Source organism: Grammomys surdaster, unplaced genomic scaffold, assembly GCF_004785775.1.
Source record: "Grammomys surdaster isolate TR1022 unplaced genomic scaffold, NIH_TR_1.0 125789, whole genome shotgun sequence".
Taxonomy (NCBI): domain Eukaryota; kingdom Metazoa; phylum Chordata; class Mammalia; order Rodentia; family Muridae; genus Grammomys; species Grammomys surdaster.
Genome location: NW_021620620.1, coordinates 2,248,283 through 2,269,311, shown reverse-complemented (window position 1 = coordinate 2,269,311; position 21,029 = coordinate 2,248,283). Strand labels below are relative to the sequence as shown.

At 38.3% G+C, this 21,029-nt stretch overlaps 1 protein-coding gene across 1 annotated transcript in view; it reads right to left on the bottom strand.

The window, feature by feature from the left end:
- Bmpr1a (bone morphogenetic protein receptor type 1A) overlaps positions 1–21,029 on the bottom strand; it is a 94,098-nt gene that overhangs the window by 72,081 nt on the left and 988 nt on the right. The window lies entirely within an intron of this gene.

Sequence of the window (21,029 nt, the reverse complement as noted above, 5' to 3'; positions counted from 1 at the left end):
TTCTTCATGCATGACTTAAGTGATCCTCACAACTCTGTGAGCTAGGTAAGTCACACACTTTTATTTAAGACAAACAAAGAATTTGGCTGGGTGTCTCTGAACTTTAGTCTCTAGCCCAACTCTTAAGTTTTATTTCAATACATGCTGGAAAGCAGTATCACCTTTTTAGCAAAGAAATGAGGTCAGTGACCTAACTGCTTCAAGTCACAATAACAATAGCAATTGTTAGCTGGCATATATCAGGCCAAGAGTCAATCGAGATTTGACCATTTAGCTGCAACTATACTCCTCATCTTTATCAAAAGAAGATAAGAGGTTTAAGTTATGCAGCAAACTAAAAATGAACTGTGGTAGCTAATGATGGGCCCTGAAGATAGTCCATCCTAATCCTTGGAACCTGTGAACATGTTACTTAAAATGGTAAAACAGATGGCAAATGTAACCACAATATTTGAGACGGGGAGATTACCCATCTATTGCTTGAGTTCCCAAAAGTAGGAATACCTTTTCTGACTCTGGGAATAGAATGGAGAAAAAAAGGTCGGAGAGTTGAGCTTGCTGATTGTGAAGATAAGCAAGCAGCAGGTCACAGGGCAAGCAGTGCAGCAGTCTCTAAAGTCTAGAAAAGGTATAGAACTACTTCAGTCTTTTAGCGATTCCAAAAAGGAACACAATTTCTGAAGACACCCCCATCTACACTGATGAGACACATGTTGGACTCTGCCATGGAACTGTCAGAGTATATTTATACTCTAAACCAGTATGTACACAGAAAACTAACAAACCAATCATACTAATTGGCTGTTTTGTATTTTATACTATTGTCTTGCAATATTTTTTTTAAAAAATCTATCAATTGAGAAAATATATTATTCAGAAAATCAGAAGTCTTGCCTCTGTCCAAATAAAATAAAAATACAAATACTGTTCACAAACTATGTACTTAGGCACAAGGCCAAGAATTGATTCATTATACAACAGAATGTAATTTTGTTGCTTAGTGATATTCTGGGCCAATGATCTGCTTTTGAAACTTTCCTATCCCATTCCTACCAAATATACACCTTGGAATAGCAAAACACAGAACTCCTTTGCCTTTCTACACTGTGAGCTTGCTCACTCTCTCTGCCTCCCCCCCCACACACACACACACAGAGAGAGAGAGAGAGAGAGAGAGAGAGAGAGAGAGAGAGAGAGAGAGAGAGAGAGAGAGAGAGAGAGAGAGAATGAATGAATATGAATGAATATATCAAGGCCCCAAGAGGTTCAGTCAGCCACTCAACATACTAATTACAGAGGCAAGAAATGACAAAAAGCAGAGATCTAGTCAATGTGTTGGGAAGAGAAGCAAACAGTTTCAATGATCCCAAGTTTTCCTTGGAGAACTGACATGAGCTTTAGGTTTAAAGTGAGGAGGCACTGGAGCAAGGAGCAGAGGGGGTACAAATTAGCAGTCCCAGTGATTACTGTTTCAGCTCTGGTATTTTAAAACGGTCCATTATTATTGCTTAAGAGGACAAACTGCTTCTCAGGAGATGATCCAACACACACCCTCTCTATCATGGTGAATAAATGTCCTACAAAGGTGTGCAAAAACTGGAATCCTAGGTGACTGCAGCCTTAGGACAATAACATTTCTATGCTTTTAGCCATAGAGTAGGATGAGATAGGAGAGGCTGATGCTATATCCTTAGTGAATATCATGCTTGTGCTGACTTCAAGTAAAGGAGACTTAAAATGAAGGCAGAAGGACTATAAGGCCTAGGGGCTTTACCCTCTGTTTAGCTATCCTATGGGCCCAAACTGGGAGTCAAGATTCCTTTTGTAAAAGAACCTTGTAAGTGCCTAAAAACACAGCATGGTTGGAAAAAAGATGTGAAGTGACAATCAAAAAGAATAAGCTCAAAAGACAAAGACAGAGAATATTTGCATAACAGTGAAGGAATGGAATTAATGAACAGAATGTGCAAAATTGAATGTAGTTCAGAGAATGTTTGCCAAGGAACAGTGACAGATAAAATAAAAACGAACAAACTAGTCTTTAGTTTCCATACTGCTATTATTACATTAACACATGGGGAAACTGATCACAAAACAAAATTATTTACATAATTTTGCAAGGTCACACAGCTAAAAAGTAACAAAGATAGGATTCAAATCCAAATATTGTGAATTCAATCCCCAGCACTAAAAAGAGAAGAGGAGTCAGGCGTGGTGGCTCACACCCTTATCCCAGCACTTGGGAAGCAGAGGCAGGCAGATATCTGAGTTCTAGGCCAATTTGGTCTACAAATTGAGTTCCAGGACAGTTAGGGCTACACAAAGAAACCCTATCTCAAACAAAACAAAAAAGAAAGGGAGAGGGGAGGGTAATATGAAGAGGAAGGGGAGAAAGAAGAAAAGAAAGAGGAAAGTGGGGCCAGTCTTAGACATTGGTTCACTTTACTATGTTGCCATAGTTATGTTATTAACTCCATCAGACAGAACAGGAATAATTCCTACCTCAAGTATAAAGCAGCAGATATAATTCACTTGATAAACATTGAATAGCATTAGATGACAGGGTCTGTGCTAGACATTCTCTTACTTGAATTGAATTCTCACAAGAGCCCAGTGAGCTTTATCACTGTTTTTAAAGATGGAAAACCGGAGGTTAAGGTTATATAACCAGTAAGCAATAGAATTCCAAATATTTGACCATCACTGGCCTCAATTTTTTTTCACTTGTATATTCAACTACAAAAATCTAAGTTCTCTAACAGTGCATGTTCTTTGTGGTGTTTGCTGGTTTGAGTGTATGCATGTATAAATGCAGGTGCACATACACTTGTATGCCCACGAGGTCTTCCCTGGATTGCTCTCCTCTTACTTTATAAAATGAGATCCAGGACAGCCAAGGCATATAAACCCTATCTCAAAATATCAAAAAGAAAAGAAAAATCTCTTCTAAGTTATGCATTGAAAATGTTATGATTCACCACTAAATATTTGTTATTGCCAAGGATTGAATCCTTCCATTCACCACTGAACATACTCCAGCACCAAAATATTTTTAATATTTTAGCAGCTAACAATTCATTGCTGAATAATGGAGTTGAACATATCTTCAATTCTGTTAAAATTAAAAAAAAAACTGCGAAGCCACCTCTCTAACCATTTTGAAGATTCTTAAGGTTTTGTTACATTTTTGTAAACAAAACTCAGATACTATAAAATCCCCCCTTTGATAACTCTAAGTAGATACAACAAAAAGATCACTACTAATTCCAGAACATTCTCACCCCATCAAAACAAAACCATTCTAGTCCTACTTAGCTTGCCCACTGCTGGCACCCCAGGAAGGCTAATTTTTTTCTTCTAATGATCTGCTTTTCCTAACATTTCTTGTAAATGAACTCATATAAACATGTGGTCTTTTGTGAATGACTTATTCACCATTTTTCTTTAGGGTGAGGATTAGATAGTCTAGGCTGCCTCTGAACTTTGAAACTGATGAAGACTTTTAACTTCTGATCCTCCTGCCTTCCAAGTACTGTGTGATGACTGACATGCATTTCCAGGCTGGTTATAGAGGGGCTAGAGTGGAATGCAGAGGCTCATGCATGCTGAACAAATCCCTCTGCTAACTGAGCTACATTACTAGCCCAAATGTTAAAATGTTAAATGTTTCGAAGTTAGTATTTCATTTTCCCTGCCCAGGGAAAGGTTGAATTTGTTTTGCATTCTCTTGGGTGCATACCAAAAAATGAAACTGTTAGGTTGCAGGACAATTCTATGTTTAAGGTTTTTCCTTTATTTCCTTAAAGAAGTTGTTGGCTGCACACCTTTAGTACCAGTACTTAGGAGACAGAGACATGTGGATCTCTCTGAGATAGAGGCTAACCTATTCTACAGATCAAGTTTCAGGACAGCCTGAGCTACACAGAGAAATTCTGCCTGGAAAACAAAAAACAACAACAACAACAACAAAAAAGTCAAAAACAAAAGCAAAAAAAATGGAAAGAGAAAGAAGAAAAGAAGAGAGGGAAGGGAAGAAAGAAGGGAGGGAGAGAGGGAAGGAGGAAGAGATAGAGAAAGAGAGAGAGGGGAGGGAGGGAAGGGAAGAGTGAGCAAACTACTGTTTTCAAGGCAGCTGGAACATCTTATATTCTTAAATTATTGTCCAAATTCCCATTTCCCCAACTCCTTACCAATACTTAACACCTTTCAAAATATAGACAACATAGCAGACAAGAAATAATTCTTGTTTTGATCTGCACTTCTCTAATGAATGAATTTTTAAGATCTGACTGATCATCTGTGTATCTTTTAGAGATTTATCAGAAACCTTGGTCTACTTTTAAATTTGTGGTTTTGGGCTGGAGGGATGGCTCAGCGGTTAAGAGCATGTACTGCTCTTCCAGAGTTCAATTCCCAGCAACCACATGGTGGCTCACAACCATCTATAATGGGGATCTGATGCCCTCTTCTGGTATGTCTGAAGATAACAACAATATACTCACATACATGAAATAAATAAATCTTAAAAAAAAAAATTTAAATTTGTGGTTTTTTAAGGTGAGTTATTGGGCAGTGTTTTTTATATACCCTGGATGTAATTCCCTTACCATATACGAAATTTGCAAATAATTTTCCCATTCTGTGGCTTGTCTCTTCAGTCTCTTGATAGTATAGCTGTGGTGTACCAAGTTCTAATTTTGATATACTCCAGGTTTATCTACTTTTTAATGTTGCTAATGCTATATCTAAAACAAAACAAAATAATAATAATAATAATAATAATAAAAACCCTAACTGCCTAATCCAAAACCACAAAGATTTCTACCCATGCTTTTCTTCTAGGAATTTTTAAGGCTTAGCTCTTAGGTCATTTTGAGTTCATTTTTCAGTATGGTATGCAATAGAGGGCTATGTTTATTTTTGTGTGATTGGATTTCCTATTGTACTTTGTCCTTAGTGTCTTTAGAGAGCTTTTTCATCTTGAAGTTTTTCTACAAGATGGCAAAATGTATCTAGAGAAGAGCAGGAAACAGGAGAAAGAAATGTGTTCTATATAATTAAAAAGGCCATGATGGAGGAAAAACTGAGAGACTGGTTCAAATGAACAGTAAATTTAGAAGGAGCACATATGAAGTTTAAGGTGTAGAAATTAATGCACTTTGAAAGACCCTGGATTCAATCCCCAGCACTACAAGAAGGAGGGGAAGGTTATAATTCCTGATGGCAGTATTGAGAGCTGCAAGATTTCTACAACTTTGAGATCACCATAGGTTTCTTAAGACACTGCCTCAGGAGGGACAAAAGTTTGTTTTAGAGAAAGCTAAATTTTAAATTTCTTTTTTAGATTTACTCATTTTTATTTTATATGTATAATTCTTTTGCCTGCATATACGTAGGGGTACCACTTGCATGCCTGATGCCCTAGGAGGTCAGAAGACAGTGTCAGAACCTCCAGAACTCGAGTTACAGGTAGTTTTCAGTCACCATGTAGGTGCTTGGAACTGAACTTGGGTCCTATAGAACAACAATCAATCCTCTTCAAGAATGAGTCAACTCTCCAGGCCCAGAGAGATCTATTGCTAGCACCCACATAAATGTGGTGACATATGTAATCCTAGCACTAGGAAAGACAGGATCCTCAGAGCTGACTAGCTAGCTAGTCTTGCTAGTGGACTCCAGATTCAATGAAAGACTGTCTCACAATAATGTGGAGAATGAAAGAAATCAGCCAACACTGACCTCTGGCCTGAACAGCCAGGTGCACACAAATACATAACCACATATACAGTGCCTCTAAATAGCATAGCATATTCTATCTTTAAAAAAAAAAGTGATTACTTTAAAAGTTATGTTTCAATATAATTATCTTTATAATATTATGTATTTTATCTTACCCAACTGAAAATATTAGCCTGAGATGTGGAATAGAGGGACCCCCAAACAGTGCAAGGTTTACTAGAACACCTGAGAAAAGGGACCTTAGGAAAGTTCCAGGAGTTGGAGTGTGCTGGAAGCAGTGTATGAGCTATAGGTCAAGGAAGCTCAGAGTGTAGTTACACAAGCAAAGCAGGGGCAGAGTGGCACAAGCTAGGAGACCTAGAACGGTAATCGTAGCACTACAGACCAAGGCAGAGTCAAGGCCAGAAGGGACTACACAGCAAACTATCAACAAAGAAAGAGAGAAAGAGACAAACTGCTAGCAAAACAAAATAACCCAAGCTGCAACACAGAATGCATGAAAACATTTGTATGAAATACCAAAAAAATGGATATGCATTTTCATTAGTGGGGAGAAAACTTTAGGAAGATTCTTAGTTAGGGTTACTATTGTGGAGATGAAATGTCCTAACCAAAAACTTGAGGAGAAAAGGGTTTATTTCACTTGTTCTTTCAAATCACAGTTCACCACCAAAGGAAGTCAGGGCAGGAACCTGGAGGCAGGAGCTGATGCAGAAGTTATGGAGGACTCCTGCTTACTGGCTTGCTCCTCAGGGCTTATTTAGCCTGCTTTCTTATAGAACCCAGGTCCATCGCCCAAAAGTATCCCCCACACACACAATGGGCCAGGCCCTCCTATATCAATCACTAATTAAGAAAGCCCCCTACAGGCTTGCCTACAGCCCAACCTTACGGAGGCCATTTTCTCAACTGGCTTTGCCTACTCTCAGATAACTCTAGCTAATGTCAAGTTGACATAAGACTAGCCAGCAAGATACATAAAACAGCTAACATCAGTTACCATGAGGAGTAAGCTGAGAAAAAGGGGAAGCAACAGGAGCATCAGGGATAGCTCACTTTCTGTGTACTGACTAAATTCTGTGTTACCTATAAGTACTTGCTACATTTTTTAAATTTTTATTTTTATGATTTAGTTGGTTTGGTTTGGTCTTTTTGTTTTTCAATACAAGATTTCTCCATGTATCCCTGGCAGTCCTGTACTTGATCTGTAGACTAGGATGGATTTGAACTCAGATATCCACCTGCCTTTGCCTATTAAATGCCGGAAATAAAGGCATACACCACCATGCTTAGGATTAATTTTCTAGCATTTATGTTTTAAGTGTATGCACTGTGTGAGTAGGTAGCCTTGGAGGCAAGAAGGTGGCATGAGATCCCCCTGGGCTGGAGTTACAGGCAATTTTAAGCCACTGGATGGTGAGAGCTAGGGGAAAAAAAATTCCTGTTTCCTAGAAGAGCAGCTCTTATTTAACTATTTAGCCCCCATATTACTTTTTTTTTTTTTAAAGCTAACTTTAAAGAAAGCCTCTTTCAATTTCTCTTAATATACTTTTTGGAATTCTTCTAGCAGGACAACAGGACTTCCAGCCTCCAGATTCTAGGCTACTCAGTGCTACATGGCCTCTGATTATAAACTTCTTTTAAGTTTATTTTTATACTTAGTGAGATGGGCACCAGAGTGTAGTTTTGGCTCTCTAGGTGTACTCAGAAAGCAACTAGACTTCTGTTTGCCACTGACTCTTCAAAATGAATTTTCTCTGTGGAGGTAAGCAGGAAGCTGAAAGCTTTATCTTCCAGAGCGCTCTCACCATTCAAAGCATGTTTGGGATGGAAACTGCCCAGTAGGCCAAAGATCAGCAGACACCTGTAGCAAATGTAGCAACTGGTGAAAGTCCTAATCCGCTATTGGAAACCTTTTGTTCACTATATTCATATTCCAGTCACTTAATTAGTAGTTTCTCACTTGGCCATCTTGACTTTTCTTAGGTACACTGTATACCTAGCAAAATACACTGGTAAATGCTATATATACACTCTTGACTTTCCCCTCAAAAAAAAAAAAATTACACACACACATTTACTTTTAAAACCCATGGAGGCTAGCAGTATCAGATCCCTCTGAAGCTGGAGTTACAGGTGGTTGTGAATCTCCTGACATGCAGGGAATAAATGCTGGATCCTTTGCAAGAGCAATAAATGCTATTAACCACTAAGCAATCTCTCCAGCCTTATACTTTTTTTTAAGCTTCTAATATTCCAATAGCTAAAACCTGTATTAGTAACAATGATATTAAAGATGCATTCATAGCCCAGCAGTAGTGACACATGCCTTTAATCTCAACACTTTTAAAGGCAGAGGCAGGTGGAACTCTTAGTTCAAGGCCAGCCTGGTCTACAGAGTTCCAGGACAGCCAAAGCTACATAAAGAAATCCTGTCTTGGGGGCTGGAGAGATGGCTCAGCGGTTAAGAGCACTGACTGCTCTTCCAGAGGTCCTGAGTTCAAATCCCAGCAACCACATGGTGGCTCACAACCATCCGTAATGAGATTGGATGACCTCTTCAGGTGTGTCCGAAGACAGCCAGCGACAGTGTACTCATAAATAAAATAAATAAATAAATCTTTAAAAAAAAAAAAAAAAAAAAAGAAATCCTGTCTCAAAAACCCAGAAGAAAGGAGGAAAGAGAGAGGGAGGGAGGGGGAGCAATCAGGAGGGGCTAATACTCACTCATACTCAATTTTATCTACTTTTTTTGTCTTGAACTAAACTGGTCTTCCTTATTAATATAGTGTAAATGAAACTATAGCTTTCTAAATGTAAAATTATCCTTCAATCCTTGGGCTAGCTTTAGTCTACAGATTTAACACACGGTTTTAATTGACTGATCTCTCTCTCTCTCTCTCTCTCTCTCTCCCCCTCTCCCTCTCTCCCTCTCTCCCTCTCTCCCTCTCTCTCTCTCTCTCTCTCTCTCTCAGATGTCTCTATTTGATTTTGCTAGTCTAACTGACTAGCTTTTCCTTTTCCCTTAAATCTGTGTAATATAAAATAAATCTTGAATTTTTTTGAAGTTTTATTCTTAAAAAGTCTGCCCATCAAAAAAAAAAAAAAAAAAAAAACTTGACAACCCTTCTCAGCTACTGGGTTACCTAAAGCTTTCTCATGCTTCCTCACAACCCAGTCTTGGTCCAAGGTCCAAGATCATCCTGGAATCCTGAGGTATACAGCAGTGTACAACAGTATCACATGTCAGTACCACTAAAGAGCTCCTGATGTATAATCTCATAAAATATTGATTCAGCACTGATGATATAAGCAGGAAATCTAAATTTAATCCCCTAAAAGTGCTGTTATTTTTAGAAAAAAAAATCTGAATGACTCCTAGGAAACAAAAGCACAGATGAATTAAACATACACTGAAAGGTAAAAAATGAACTTACCATAGTTACTAATATGAATATATATTTAGTGTATCTCAGACACAGCTTTGTATCTCAGACATAGTTTTCTTTAAAAAAAAAAAAAATAATGCGATTTCTGCAACAGAACCCATGAATTTAAAAAAAAAAAAAAAAAAAAGCCCAGCTGCCCAGCAGATGTTAGGAGTCTGTTTTGTGCTAGAGGTTCTGTCTAGCTTTTTGCCATCATCTGGTTTTTACCTCCCACAGTTTAGGTCCTACCTTCCAACAGGCCAGTTGTAGTGATGCAAGACACATTCATATATGCAGGCAAAATATTCATACACATAAAATAGAAATCTTTTTCCCCTTCCCTTCTCTCTTTTGCTCCAGACCCACTCTCTCCGGCCCAAATATTTTTAATAAGAACGGATTTTAGAGTGTTCATGGCAGCTCATATCTGTAAACCCAGCACTTGGAAGACAGAGGTAGATTGGGAACTGAAGACCAGCTTCTGATATGTGACTTTTTCAAAACATAGGCAAGGACCCTAAAGTGAGTCAGGAAGTCCTACCATGTTATAGCTGTGTAGCTCTTGAAGACTGACTAATCTTTGCATATTCAGATTCCTCATGAGTCAAAGAAACTGGTAACAGCACCTACATCATAGATACTTGTAGGATTTAAAGATATTCATATGTAAGATTCACAGTAATGATCTCACAGTAAGAAAATGTTAAGTATTATTTAGTATTTAGAATGATTAAGGAGTCAGAAAAGATAAACCACTCCAAGGAAACAGTATATTTTAGAAACAGGACTGATGCACAAATGAACTCAGAGACTTCGAGAGCAAGCACAAGACCTACACAAGTTCAAACCAGACAAAAATCTCAGCACTAAGAAGGGCAAGTGTCCATAGAATCTTAGCCTTAACTAAGAGGCTATTTGCAAGTGATAATGGCCAGGAGAAAATCCATTTCCTTCAATGCAGTGACATTGGGTATATTAACTATACTCGAAGGCAGACCTCATGCTTAGAAATAATCGATCAACACAAAACAACTCCATTTTTGTTGTTTGCTTTGAGTGTGTGTGTGTGTGAGAGAGAGAGAGAGACAGAGAGAGATTATTTTGTTATTGTTGTTTTTTAAGAGAAAGAATATGGAATGGGGTAGGTACAGAAAAGGGATCTGGGATTTTAAGAAAGAAAAAGAATATAACAAATATATGTTGTACAAAAAAATTAAAAATAATAAAACTTCAGGAGCTGAAGAGATGGCTCAGCATTCAAAAGCGAGTACTGTTTTTGTCAAGAACCTGAAGTCAATCCCCAGCACCCACACTGGACAACTCACCATTTCGTGTAGCACTAGCTACAGGGGGATTTGAGACCTCTGGCCTCCATAGGCACCTATATTCATGTGGGCATACTTCACAAGCATACACACAATTAAGAGTAATAAAAATAATTTATTTTAAATATTCAAAAAAACTAAGTTATTTCCTGACAAATACTCATCTTTGTTAACATTTATCAAGCTGCTATATAGAGGCAACATAAGCACTCCCTCCCTCTTGCCCTCACAGTAGCCCTCTGAGAACTGTTACTGCTCTCAGTATAAGACTTAAGGAGTTTTAACTCTTCGGCTGAAGGCAATAAACCTAGTAAGTAGAGTATAAAGTACACAGCACAATAAATATAAATGACTAAACATAGGGGCTCAGAGGTTAAGAGCACTGGCTGCTTTTCCAAAGGACCTGGGTTCAATCCTCAGCATCCATATGGCATGTCACAATGGTCAGTAATTCCAGTTCCAGGGGAGCTAACAGTTTCTTCTGGACCCCAAGGTCACTAACGAAGCATATGAATAAGTCAAGATTCAATTTACATTTTTTTTTAATTTTAGTTTCTGGGTATCCAGATTAATGAGAAATCATTGTAATCATTGTTGGGATTTCTTTCATTCATTCATTCATTCATTCATTCATTCATTCATTCATTCATTCATCTGAGACAGTGTTTCTTTTTTAGTTCTCTCTGGCTGCCCTGGAACTTCATCTGTAGACCAGGCTGGCCTTGAACTCGAGAGATAACAACTGCCTCTCTGCCCCTCTCTGCCCCTGTCCCTGCCTCCCAAATGCTGGGATTAAAGAAATCAACAAAGGTGGGGCATAGTGGTACAAACCTTTAATCCCAGCACTCAAGAGGCAGAGGTGAGCAGATCTCTGTGAATTTAAGACCAGCCTAGTCCACATAGCAAGTTCCAGGCTTTAAAAAGGTGGGTGCTGGATGCTAGAGATATGGCTCAGTGATTAAGAGCATTCGCTATTCGTCAGGGGACTAGAGTTCAATTCCCAACACCCACATGGCAGGTCATAACAGTCAAAAGCTCCAGTCCCAGGGGATAACATCCTCTCTGGCCTGTGTGAGCAATGTACATCCATGGTGCAGACATATACATTCATTCAGGCAAACACACACACACACACAAAATAAAAATAAAATCTACAAGAAATTTAACTTAAATGACTTTATCATTCCTCCTCAATGATATGATTAGAAAAACCTGGACAGCCAACTTACTCTTTTAGCCAAATTGATATGAAAATAAATTTAAGAAGAACAAAGATGTTATACAATCAGAGCAGAGTTATTATGCCATTCATTTAAAAAATAATATTACAGCTACAGAATATATGCAAAGGTGGAAGACTTTGTGGAGAAGTACATCTAATAGAACATTCAACGACACTTAACAAACCTTTAGTTTTGGAGAAGAGATTTTGGAAAATTCAGTTTAACGAAATTTACTCATGCTTAAAGCATTTTTATATATTTTAAAATATTATTATTTTTAAGTATTTTTAGAGAGACTTCCCTTTTCTTATTTCTACTCAGATGTTGGGACTACGGATGAATTTAGCCATTACTAAAATGGAAAGCTTTCCTCTGCTTTCTTTCATTTCAGCAACTAGACTTTCAGCATTAAACTCACACACACATCCCCTTCATTAGAATCTGTCTCACAAGAGTAAGACAGCACTATTTATAACACAAGAGAAAAAAACTGCAAACAATTTTACCATTAATCAATATGGGACTGGTAAGCCAGGCATAATGGTGAACACCTGAATGCAATCATATCACTCAGTACTGAGACTGGTGGCTAGCCATGGGTAAGATATTTCTTAACAAGGAAGCCCAAGTGATAGAAAGAACATAAAAACAAGTAACTTTTAGGATCAGTAAGTGGTGATTTGGATTTTTAGCCATGTCAGTTTATATGTGGTGACAAATTCCCTCTAGTAAGAGTCAATGTTTCCTGATAACAAAATTCCAAAAGAAAGAGCTTTATGGCAATTCAAGGCCCCAGAGGACTTAAGAGCCTATGACAAGTGAGTTCTTTTGGAAAGCACTGCTTCAGACAGGTAAGGAGTTCAGGACAAAATTCCGTTTGCAAATGCCTTCAGGTCAAAGTAATTTTTATGACAGAAAAGCTTATTTTGGAGCCTACTGCCATTAACAGACACAAATAGATGTGCACTTTCTTTGTACAAGGTATTTCATTTAAACTGTTAGCAATACAAAATATTTTAGAACAAAATTCATCCACCAAGAAGCTAGTAACTCTTGGTACAGCAAGTAATTTTGTAACAGAAGTAACTTTTCAGCTGTCAGATTAGAAAAGAAAAAATAGATCCATACTTGCCATGGGGAAGAATACACAAACACTGTCTGCTGGGATACAAATTCTGAAGATCTGACAGAATAACTAGGTACTTTCTATGAAGTCTGCACACCTTCTCTTAAGAGTAGATGCATTTGTAAGAATTTACTCTACAAAATAGTATCACAGAAAAAGACAGTACTACTTATAACACAAGAGAAAAAACCTGGAAACAATTTTACCATTAATCAATATGGGACTGGTAAGACAGGCACAATGGTGAACACCTGCATGCAATCATATCACTCAGAACAGACTAGAGGATAGCCACTTGTTCGAAGCCAAGTACAAAGCCAGCCACTGATATATAGCATGGCCCTGTCTCAAAAGCAAATAAAATCCAAGTATATCCACAAAATGGAATATCAATTATTTTAAAAGAATAGAAATCAAAATGTATTAACATAAAATAAGTACTCACACATAGTCAATGAAAACAGAAAAAAATTTAAATGGCCTATTTTGGGATGGGGAAAAAAAGGAAACTACACCAATCCCTATGCCTGCATAAATGGTAATGGGAGGGGAGGAAGGATTACAGAATATCTCATTATGTCACCCTACTTAATCTAAGGCACAAATGTGTAACTTCTGCTATCAGGAAAAGAAAGGGGCTTTAAAAGGGGGATGGGCAGGTGCAATAGCATGTACCTATAATCTCAGCATTCAGAAAGCTGAGCCAAGAGGCCTGTGAGTTCAGAGTTCAAGGATACTTACTGTAAGCCACATAGGGAGAATTTGCTTCAAAAACACAAAATCAAAAACTGAAACAAAAACCCATTAAATAGTAATTTCTTTAACCCAATGTATCCAAAGTCGTATTTCAATAAGTAATCAACATTTTGAAAACACAGGTATTTTACATAGCTGTGTGTGTACTGTAATTTACACTTTATGACATAATTCAGACTAGCCACATTTCAAACAGCTAACAACCACATATGGGAAGGGGTACTGCAATAATCCATACAGACCTCAAGATTTAAAACACAAATCTAGAAAAGTAATATTTATGTGACTTAGGCTAACAACAAAACAGTAGGAAGTGAACTAAGGAAATGCAGACTGGCCCAGAGAAAGGCAGTCTTGGATCACTTAGATTTTGTACAATAAGCTAATAAAAAGCCAAAGAAAACACTTAACAAGGACAAATGATGAGTAAAACTATTTCAATAATCTGAAGTACTTTTTCTTCACCAAGAGAACATCACTGGTCATAACACTAAGGCTAAAGAGTGGTTTTTCTGGCAAAAGTCAGAAATCCAGCAATGCCATCAGGACCCAAAGCATAATCAGCAATATCAGCAACTAATTGCTCTGCACTGAAGTCATGGAATTTTTCTTCCTTTATTTTTTTACTATACTGAGGGGCAGTGCATGCTCATGGGGTAAAAGGACAACTTGTGGGGGTAGGTTCTCTCCCTCTAGCATGTGGATCCCTGGCACAGAACTCAGGTTCACATCAAGATGAGCCCTCTTCTTTCTCTGCAATAGGAAAATGACCTGAAAGTTCACATTCTCTTCCACTTTTGAGACAAGAAACCAACAGAGTTCAATAGGTTCGTATGACACCCAAGACTGCAGAGCTACATTACAGTAGAAACAAACAGTACTAGACATTTTCCTCCAGATGGGAAACTCTAAGTCTTACTGCTTTTTGCATTGTTTTGTATAGTTTCCAATTTATCCATACTAGATATATTGCTCTCATAATTGTAGAAAAAGCAACAAAAATGTTTGCTTTTAAAACTGCTGAACACATCACAAGTGTCCTCACTCCACATTCTAAAACAGTTGTGTTCTAGACAAGCCAGGTTTCCGTGTTATCCACTAGGGTAAGATTTCTGCAACTTTCCCTATGTAGATCTTAACTAACTACAGTGAGACAACTGCTTACTGTCAATCTCTCTACTCAGGCCATAAGCTGCTATTGCTTGTGAACTTTGCTAAATATACCAGTAGAACCTGAGAAGTCCATGTATAACCACGAAATTGTGCCAAAATTATTTTGTGTGTATTTTTTCAGATTCTCAAAGAATTACCTTTAGAAGGCTAAGAACCAAATAGATTTAGCACCTTCTCTCTCCAGAGCTATCTCTGGGAAAACTACCATCTGCCCATCACACACGGTTCTAGAAGGACCACTACTGGTGGTGTTGAAAAGATCTTGAGAGCTCAAGTGGGTATGTAAGGAAGGCCCAGACACCAATGACACACCATCCTTCATGTACATGTATAATCATCTCTGTAGGAGACAGATTTATGCAACTAAAAAAGGTTTCCTTTCTCCTGAAAGCAGGCAGGTCCAGGTAAGCTCATAGTTAAGTTACCAGTGACCCTCTTCTGCCAGAAAATGCACTGGCCAAAAAAATAAAAAAATAAATGAACCCCAAAATATAAGGAACAGAGAAAACAGAATCCCAATTACACCACTAGATTCAGTCACACTTATTTTTATTTAAAAAAAAAAATATGGTGGAGATAGGGCTTTTCTTCCCTTAATGTACATTGGGCTTGTCAAACTGCAAGCAAGTCACTTTTGAGAACTACCCATCAATCTTGGTGTCAAAATATATGATAATCACTCCAGATTGTCTTCCTCCAGCCCAAATCTCTATGTGAAATTCCAGATCCACACAGAAAATTTCCCCCAAAAAAGCCTTTTTTCCCCTGTAATCTTTGGTACTGAAGACTGAACCCAGGGCTTCAACCTATACAAGTATGCACTCTAGCACTGATTGCAGCCTGAGCCCAGAAACCTCTACTTGGTTGTTTAAGGGCTGTTTTAAACTCCGTAAGATTAACAACAACAACAAAACACTACTTGGGGCTAGTGAGGTGGCTCGGGGATAAAGGTGCTTGCCACTAAGCCTGCCCAATGGAGTTCTACACCCAGACTCCACGTGGTAGAGAACTGACTCCTACAAGGTGTTCTGCCTGTGACCTCCACACATGTGCCCACACAGGCACACAATCAACCAACACAAACAAATACGATTTTTTTCCCCAGAGACCAGCCCTTCTTCCACATTTTTTTCGTCTCAATCATCAACTAGAATCACCCTTCCCCGGCTAGAAACCCAGCATCAGTCTTAACCAAGTCCCGTCCTTTCTCATCTGTACCTACTTGCCCAAGTCTTGTCCTAAGTCTCTCCTATTGTCCTCCTCTCTGGGCCATATCATTAAAACTAAAGTTCCAGGGTCTTCAGGTCTTTCTTTCCTCAAACTGATTCTTCAGTGAGTAATTAATCTCTCAAAAGGCAAAACTGATCATCTTCTCCCTGCACCTGGCATACCTCAGCCTGTCAGACCATCAGCCAGAGGAGGAGCCAAGCAGCACTGGTTACACATTAGCACTGTGAGTCTATGCCGTAAGAAAACAAGGTTCATGAGCAGCATAAAAGGAGGACCAATAAAGTCTACAACATCAGAGAAAGTAAGACACTCAAAAATAATTTCAATGTGTATTCAATTTCTACTCATTAGTTCTGTATTTAACTGCCCAGATGAACCTGACTTAAGAATCCACTAAACCCAAGTTGAGATGAATTCCACTGGCAATCAGTTTCTTTAAGCCCCTAACTTGTGCACTTTTAAATGAATGAATGAATGAATGAATGAATGAATGAATGAATGAATACATACATACATACATACATACATACATACATACATACATACATCTCTAAGCTCTCTTGGCACACTGCTAGGTGGGTGGCTGAGAGGTTAAGAGAGCCTTGCAATGCAACTCAGGCTGACCTCAAACTCAAAGTTCTATCTGAGCGTCCAGAGTGCTGTAATCTCAAGTACAGGCCCAATTTTATATTTTAAGAACTGGAAGTCTTGGGCTGGAGAGATGGCTCAGTGGTTAAGAGCACTGACTGCACTTCCAGAGGTCCTGAGTTCAAATCCCAGCAACCACATGGTGGCTCACAACCATCTGTAATGAGATTTGATGCCTTCTTCTGGTGTGTCTGAAGACAGCTACAGTGTATTCATATATAATAGATAAATAAATCTTTAAAAAAAAAAAAAAACTGGAAGTCTTTAAAACACTGGTTGAGCCAGGCAGTGGTGACGCACGCCTTTAATCCCAACACTTGGGAGGCAGAGGCAGGCGGATTTCTGAGTTCGAGGCCAGCCTGGTCTACAGAGTGAGTTCCAGGACAGCCAGGGCTATACAGAGAAACCCTGTCTCGAAAAAAACAAAAAACAAAAAACAAAAAAAAAAACAAAAACAAAACAAAAAAAACCCACTGGTTGAAAAGATTGACACATATTCAAATAACCATCTAATTTAAAAAAATTTTCAAAGACATTTTTACGTTTACTTGTTTGGGATTGGTTTTGTTTTTTTAACAGAGTGTTGTGCAGCCCAGGCTGGTCTTGAATTCCTGACACCCCCCCCCCACCGCCTCCATCTCAAAACTGCTGGGCTTCTAAGTGTGCACCACCGCACCTGGCTTAAAGTTTACTTTGAAAACCTAAGCTCAAGCTAGATATGATAGCAGGCAGCTGAATTCCTAGCAATTGGCAGGAAGATCTTTTATCCAAAGATAAAGGTCCAAAGATATAGGAAGACCCAACCTAGGCAATACAACAAGACCCTGTCCCTTAACAACAAAAGAATAACACGCAGTAGACTCTCCTTTACCATAGGATTGATTCCACCAATCATAGACTAAATAGGCAGGGAGAGATACATAGTAGAAATTAAAGTGGTAGTGGGAGCTACATGAAAACCAAATAAACTCAAAATATTTTATTCAATCATGGCATAGAATCTACACATGACACTGTTAACAGGGACAAGAAATGTGGGTCCTAGGGGAGAACTTACTACCAATATTTTGCTAAACAGACATAGTACTAAGCTGACTCCTAATGATTTATTGCTATACAGAGATTGGTCTATCAATCATCAGAGAAGCTTCTTGTATAGATGGCAATTAACACAGAGCCCCTCAACTAGTCAATGTGCAGAGAATAAGAGACTTGAGTCCTCAACATTGAATAGAACCAACATATCACACCCTCCAAGAAAGGTTGAGGGATATTTTTGAAAGAAGGGATGAACAAGAAGACTGTAAGAGCCAGAGGTTGCAGACATCTTCAAGGAAAGTGTTTTCTGGACACAACAGGGCATTGCACATAGAAACTCACAGCGGCTATGACAGCATGCACAAGACCTAAACAAACTCAAACCAAACAAAATCTCACCATTGGGGTAGAGGGATGGATGGGCATGAAATCCCACCACCAGCTGAAGAGCTACTGGCATTTGAAAGGGAGGGTGTTAGTTTCTTTAATGGTGTGATCCCTGACTCCCAAGGGTAGCTGAGCAACACAAATTGAATGATAAGTTAAATTTTAAAAAATGTTTAGCCTGGACAGTGGTGGCACACATCTTTAATCCCAGCACTAAGGAGGCAGAGTCTGGCAGATCTCTGAGTTTAAGGCCATTCTGGTCTACATACAAAATAAGTGCTAGGACAGCCAGAACTACAAAGAGAAACTGGGTCTCAAAAAACCAAACCAAACCAAACTAAACAAAACCAAACAAAACAAAACAAAGAAACAACAAAAAAAGATTTTAAGAAAGCTAGAAATTAAGTGGCTACGGAAATGAGAGTGAAGGATGAATATAATCAAAATATACTGTGTAAAAAAAATTCTTGAACTAAAAAAAGATATTTTTAATTCAAAAAATTATTTCTGAAACACTTAATAAATAAATTCCTGGAAAAAAAAAAAAAACAACTCTGAAACCCAGGGCTAAAGTGATGGCTCAGCAGGTAAGAGCTCTTGCTACTCTTCAGAAGGCCAGAGTCAGCTTCCCAGGACAGATGTTGGGTGGCTCCAGCTCCAGGAACCCAACACCCTCTCCTGGCCTCCCTGGACAACCATATTCACCAGCACATACATACCCACAGAGACATGCACACATACAACTAGTTAAAAATACAATCTTTTAAAAATACAAAGCTTTAAAATTCAAAAGAAACAGAAATTTTACACAAACCAATAGTTATTAAATAAATTAAAAAGTCTTTTCCATAAAAAAAATCTAGGTTTAAATATATGTTTATATGACCATTTGTGTGTGTGTATGTGTGTATATATATATATATATTTTGTGGCATGACACATATATACATGTATATATACATACATATGTATGCTAGCCATTCAAGAACAATCCCAGTTCAAACTGCTCCAGAAAAGAGAGCAAGAAGGAAAGCTACCCTATTATTCTATGACTATTATAATTCCTATATTAATGCAAACTTAGACTTGTGTCAGAGTTGACTGGAATACAAAGAAGAGTCACAGTATCAGGAAAGAAAGCAGTATCTATAGATGTTGCCTACAGACTGGATGGGAAGGACTGGGGAAAGATTTGGGCTTGCTCCATTAGTAGGGACAGGCAGCACCATAAGCTAGCCAGTACTAGAAAAGAGCTCATCTAAACTCCATTACCAGGTACAGGGTTTTTTTGTTTTTGTTTTTGTTTTTGTTTTTTTAACATAAAGCAACCAGAAGGATTCAAGTCCAGAAGGGAATCAGGATTTGAGAAATAATCAGACAGAAAAATCTGAACAGTAATTCATGGGAGGGCCGGCCAGCCAGCTCAGCAAGTCAAGGTGTCTGCCACCAACCAAGCTTGAGGTCCCACAAGGTAGAAGGAAAGACTCACTCCTGCAAGCAAACACACAGAAATGAATGTAACAATTCAAGGGACTTAGAAACATTTTAAGTGATATGAAAAGTGAGACCTAGAAATTAAGAGAAAGGAGGAAGAACAGAGGTAGAAGGAGGGCAAATGGGAATAAGGCCGCCATGGCACGGACGCCCCCTTTTCACCTAATCAGAATGCAAAGTAACATTTTCAGAGAGGTCCTCCTAGATTCTCTAAACAACACCAGCACCAGGTCAGGTCTCCACTTTAAGCCTTTATAATACCCTACACTTTAATTATCACCACAATTACACTTAATTATATAGAACTCATCCTTCCACATGTCTCCCCAACTAGACTTGAAGCGCCACGAGTTCAGTGACAATATGTGTGGTTGCCCCCAACCCTTAGTGTGTCAGAATACAGTATATACTCCTCCAATAAAACATAGATGAAGAAACAGCAAGGTTATGTTTTAGGGACAAGAAGTCCAGCTGGAGATGTAGCTAAATTGTAGAGGGCCTCCCTAGCAAAAAAAAAGTTCAGGCCTCAAAACAGTGCTTAGGTCTGATTAAGCTATCCTTCCTTTGTGAATGTGAAATTCTGCCAATAAGGAGTTAATTAAGTCAATGAATGGTCACCAGAGTCAAAGCAAGAAAAGTAAGTCCACTCCTGGCAGTCTCTACAGGAGGGATTATGGATGACTGTATTCTAACTTTACTTCAATTTTGCTCTATTTTGCAATTTCTCTTTAATGACTATGTATTACTTTTCTAAGAAAAAAAACTTCAAAATGTTAATATGATTTGAAAAGAAAATATAACACAGCTTGAGAGAATAGCAGAACTACAGAAAAGTTTTTGTAAATTGAAGGATCCTAAGTACATACTTTAAAAAAAAATAGAAATAAAAAAATATAATACCAGCCTGGTCTACAGCCAATTGGAGGCCAGCCTGAGCTATATATTGAAACTCTGTATCAATTCAATAGGAACAAAAAAAACAAACAAACAAACAAAAAACAAGACAACAGAGAATAATTCATGCCCCAATAGGTAAGAAAAGGAGATGTATCAAAATGTTAACTAGTAAACGGGAGGGGGCCCTCTAGAAGGCAAGCAGATCGAAGAAGGAATCCAAAGCAAAGGGCAACCACTGGACTCCTCACTCTTAAAGGGTAAGGAGAAGAAAAGACAGTTAAAAAGGTCTCCCCCAAGAATGGGGGGGGGGAGAATATAAAACACAGTACAGGTTCAATAGAAAACCCATTCCAAATTTAAATCTGTTTTCCATAAACTATGGGTTCCCAAGAAGTGTTCATATTTTAGTTTTGACCTTTAAAAGCTAATTTTGGTTTAGCATCTTTTAGTTCGAGAACAATGATAAGCATTAAATTACCTTTTATTTTATCTCGAAGTTTAATTTCCCCTCACGAGCAAACACAAGTCGGTTTACAACTGAAGCAACACAGGAGTTCGTGAATAA